Source organism: Dermacentor silvarum, chromosome 5, assembly GCF_013339745.2.
Source record: "Dermacentor silvarum isolate Dsil-2018 chromosome 5, BIME_Dsil_1.4, whole genome shotgun sequence".
Classification (NCBI taxonomy): Eukaryota; Metazoa; Arthropoda; class Arachnida; order Ixodida; family Ixodidae; genus Dermacentor; species Dermacentor silvarum.
Window position 1 is genome coordinate 114,097,072 of NC_051158.1, and position 5,445 is coordinate 114,102,516.

A 5,445-nucleotide genomic window follows, 5' to 3' on the forward strand; every position below is an offset into this window, starting at 1 on the left:
CACACACACACACACACACACACGCACACACACGCACACACACACACACACACACACACACCACACACACACACACACACACACACACACACACACACACACACACACACACACACAAGATGGTTTCGCCTGCTATGAATATTATTTCTACGAATGAGAGTTTTCTCTCTTATATATATATATATATATATATATGTGTGTGTGTGTGTGTGTGTGTGTGTGTGTGTGTGTGTGTGTGTGTGTCTATGTACCCTTTGATTTAATTACCTAGAAATACATTGATCATTCTTCGCGCCACGCAGTTAATAAACCTGGTTTATTTCACTCTAATATTGTTTTCTTCGATTATTGTCGCTGATCAATATCTACCAACAAGAAGCGCGTGTAAAATGGCACGATATCAATAATAAAATTTTCTTACGTAGCTTCATGTTGCACAGATACCAGTTACTTTTGGAAGACAGTGGTAAAAGCAGCAGTTCACCTGGCTAAAACTGCACTTGGTACATGCCGTAAGGGGTCATGGGCGCACCGAAGCAACTAAGACATAAAAAAAAATGTACTGCACAGAGGTTCTGCGAGAAAAACTGGGCGTCCGCCAGCGTCCGCGTAGCGAACGCGCGCTCGCTAGCAGACGACGCGCTTGACAACGACAGCAAAATTGAAGACGTCGCGTTGTATAATCCGTGCCTCCAATATATATGTTTGGCAAGATGGTGTAAACATGCATTTACAGTTGAAATAAAGCACTATTTTAAGAGCGTACTATGCGCAATCGGCCTCGGCGCTCGCAACGAAAGTACGTTGAATATGCCGCAGAGCGCGTCTCCGCCCCAATCCAGTTCGCTCGCAGCGTCCTCGCACTATTTTTCCACACGCGGCGCCTCAGCGCCAGAGCGCCGTTCGGCCCACTCGACCATTGTCTAGTACACTCTAGTTCTTATATTGGCTCGATCGTCATCTTCAGTAGAGTGACCTAGAATATGGGAGAGTGTCCAAAGCGCCGCACGAATGTATGGCAGGAGCGAGGACCTTTTTCTGTGAACTCCCGCGCCGCGGCGCTGTACGCGGGAGTTCAGGGTGGTGATGCAGATTATAAAGGACAGACTGCAGGCATGGGTGGAGAGCGAGGAGGTGCTGGGGGAACTACAAAATGGGTTCCGGAAACAAAGAAGGTTAGAAGATAATCTGTTCTCATTGACACAGTGTATTGAAATAGCAGAAAAGGAACACAGGCCCCTATGGCTTGCCTTTCTGGATATCAAGGGAGCCTATGACAGTGTAATCCAAAAGGATTTGTGGGACATACTGGGCACTCTAGAGGTGGAAGATGGAGTAAGAAATCTTTTAAAAGATATCTATAAAAGTAACAGGGTGCTTATAAAATGGGAAAACAAGATATCTGGGCCTATAGAGATACAGCAGGGGCTTAGGCAGGGGTGCCCTCTGTCACCTCTGTTGTTCATGCTGTATTTACAAGGATTAGAGAAAAAATTAGAGAGGAGCGGACTTGGCTTCAACCTTTCCTATTTCAAGCAGGGAGAATGGATTAAACAGTCATTACCAGGACTGATGTATGCAGATGACATTGTACTTATGGCTGACAGCAAGGAAGACTTGCAGAGATTAATGGACATCTGTGGTAAAGAGGGAGATAGCTTAGGTTTGAAGTTTAGTAAAGAAAAATCGGCAGTCATGACTTTTAATGATAATCAGGGCAGCGAGCATAGGATACAGGAGGTTACGCTGGAGGTGGTGGATAAGTACAAATATCTTGGAGTGTGGATAAACAATGGGGCTGAGTACCTAACGGAACATGAAAAATATGTGACGGCTAAAGGTAGCAGAAATGCAGCTGTGATGAAAAATAGGGCACTGTGGAATTACAATAGGTACGAAGTGGTGAGAGGGATTTGGAAAGGGGTGATGGTCCCTAGTTTGACTTTTGGCAATGCGGTCCTGTGCATGAGATCAGAGGTTCGAGCAAGGTTGGAAGTTAAGCAGCGAGGGGTAGGTAGACTGGCTCTGGGAGCACACGGAAATACACCAAATCAGGGGGTACAGGGTGACATGGGATGGACGTCATTCGAGTGCAGGGAAGCCAGCAGCAAGATAGAATTTGAGGAGCGATTGAGAGAGATGGCAGAAAAGCGGTGGGCAAGGAGAGTTTTCAGTTATTTGTACATGAGGAATGTTGATACAAAATGGAGGAAGCTGACCAGAAAACTGTCAATCAAATATTTGGACTGCAGGAGGGGTGCAAACCAGGAAACAGCGGTTAAGAAAAAGGTTAAGGAAACAGAGAGGGGTCTGTGGAAAACAGGGATGCAGACGAAATCAGCACTGGGCACATACCGAACTTTCAAGCAAGAAATTGCCAAAGAAAATATCTACGATAATTCTAGGGGAAGCTCTTTGTTGTTTGAAGCCAGGACGGGAGTATTGCGGACTAAGATGTACCGAGTCAAGTACCAAGGTATAGATACGTTGTGCTGTGCGTGTGGAGAAGAAGAGGAAACGGCTGAACACCTCATACTTTTCTGTAAGGGGCTTAACCCTACAGTGCAAGGCAACGGGGCTGATTTTTTCAAAGCATTGGGGTTTAGGGACAGTGAAGGCAAAATAGACTTTAAGCGGGTAGAAATAACCAAACAGAGGTTATCTGATTGGTGGATAAAATTAAGGCAGGGGTGAAATTTCACCCACCACAAAGTACAAATTATGTTAATAGCCATGGCTAGGTGGCGTATGCCACCGCCCGATTTAAAGGGTTCAGCCTCATCCATCCATCCATCCATCCATCCATCGCGGCGCAGCTTTCTCCGCTGTGGAAGCCGCGCCAAGGCGGCGGGCGTCTGCTACGAGCCTGATATTTTGGTTGCTATTAGCAAACATCACAATAATTTGGGATATATTAAGTACCTCGTCACCGCAAGGTAATACCGCAGTGGCTCACCGCACAGAGAATGCGTTTGCCGGCTGTGAATACGGGTATTTTGTCCCTTTCCTTCTAGCTAGCCTGGTCCGCGCTTACGCGGCGGTTAGAGTAACGCATTCCGCGCGCTTACTTAATTTAATTATGCGTGGAATGAGCAACGTGAATGTGCTGCAGAAGAAAATAAGCTGGAGACCGCGATAACAAACAAGAGAACGTGGCTAGCTCATGCTAACGCTTTTACACCCTATCGTTTCCTTCTTTTATTTCACGGATTCGATTTGCTTTACAAGACTGCACCCGCGCTCTGTTGTTTCTTTATTAGGGCGAAATCCTTAACTGGGCTCTTGGGAAGGGGAATGTGTCTGTTGGCCGATGCCGTGGTACCAAAAATAAATACAAACCGCGTAACTCTCGCGGCTCGTACACTTGGTATATGTACCAAAGTATAGTGGGGAAAGGCAGCTAATGTGTGACTAAGATGACTGATGGGTCGTGGCATTTGTAACTTGACATACTTGCACTCACGTCACGATTAGCGATAACAATATGACGTGTGGTCATATGACGAGGGCAAGAAATCCCTCTGATGCTGTTGGCATGGAGGAAGGAAAATGGCTGTTGGTGTGACGATAAAAACGTATTGAATGCCAATCTCGATCTCAACGTGTCGAATTTACCCATATATCATGAAGAACTGAGAGCACAGGTAAAGGGTAATAATAGTAACGTGAATTTCTGAGGTTTTACACCCAAAAATCACAATATGGCTGTGAGAGACGCCGCAGTGGAGGGCTCCGTTAATTTCGACCACCTGGGGTTCTTCAACGTGCACCTAAATCTATGTGCACGGGTAAAGGGCACGCGAGAAATAAATGCGGCAAAAAACAAGACAAACCAAAATAAATGAAACGCTAACAGTGCAACATTCTATACGTATATGCCTCATTTCATAATTACGAGCAAGCGTCAGAAAACGAACATGATGGATTACGTATGTGCAACTCGTCTTTCGCTTTCTTGTGTTACAAGAGCGCCAACACTAAGCGAATTTTAACATGAACATAACTTTAGGAATATTTATTGCGTATGCTCGCTGGTTCGTACACAGCAAATATACTTAGTGATCAATATCTACGTACCTGTAATTACGTCATCAAAGAGGCAACAAATCACCAGAACATAATCTTTAAATTTTTTGCTGTTATTACCTATTTTAGGAATATGTAGAATCAATAGCGATATATGTAGTGCATCAAAGACAGTAGTTTTAAAGACGATTTTCCGTTCAATATATAATGCAAGCACAAACATCGTCACGTGCCATGAATGATTTTAGTTTACCTAAAAAATCACACGTTACGCAATAACTATGACATAATGAGAAGTTACATGTTGATGATGTGTGGTGTTTTATGGCGCAAGGGCCAGGTATGGCCAAAGAGCGCCATGACAAATGGTAGAGACGTTACATGTTGGTAATTTCAGAGAGGATTCACGGATTATTAAAACAAAGCTATTGCAGTAATAACTTTTACATAACTAATTAGTAAATGGCTAGGCCAGTAGTAGCTATCTATTCATTTCAATGTAGAAAAAAATATATTTGTGTAGCTATATTGGCTGGATAGAATGGCTTTTCTTTCGAATGTCTGAATTAATTTTGAAAATAGCTTCACTCGCGGTGAACCTTAAGGTGCATCATGCGCGAAGTTTGTATTGACGAGATAGCGTACTGCAAGAATTGTTCGTGTATGCAATCTTTCAACCGAAATAAGTCAACAATATTGCGGCGTTAGGGCCGTCTTTGCTCTTTGTCTTGATACTCTTACACCTTCTCACTCTGCTCTGTTCATAATATAATATTGTCGTGGCTAAAAATTATTCGAATAACTATATAGGCATATAGCTGTAAACCACTACTGACCATGAGCGAAAAGCGCGTAATGGTGAACGAGGCGGTCACTGCACGCACGTAAGTATTGCACTTCACTGCGCGAGTAATTTACTTTTTTCGTTACTCTTATTCTTGCAAGCATGGTACTATTGCCCGCGTACCCATGCGAATAACGTTTCTTTTTTTTTACGTTCTTTCCTTGCGCGGGCTCATTTAGCGCGTTTCTACGCACGCACAGTTACCGTAATACCGTTCCCGAACTCTAGCACCGGAGCTAGGCCGCGCTGATGAGTTTGATACGTTAATTTTTGCATTATATTGCTGCCCAAGCACAAAAAAACAAAAACAAAAAAACAACGCTCAAAGATGGGTAAGCTCCATGCAGCACCACACTGTTGAAGTTAAATAGAGTTTAAGTGATTTGCGTGCAAAATGAACGCAAAAGACTACAGCGCGTAGCAGACGACTCTCGCTTCCCGCGCGCTTCGCGAGCGCGAAAAGCCCACGGGTCCGGAGCGGCAGCGGCGCGGCGCGGCAGTTCACAGAAAAAGGCCCTCGCCGGAGCCGGCGCTTTGGACACTCTCCGATATTCTAGGTCACAAGTTGGTTCTTC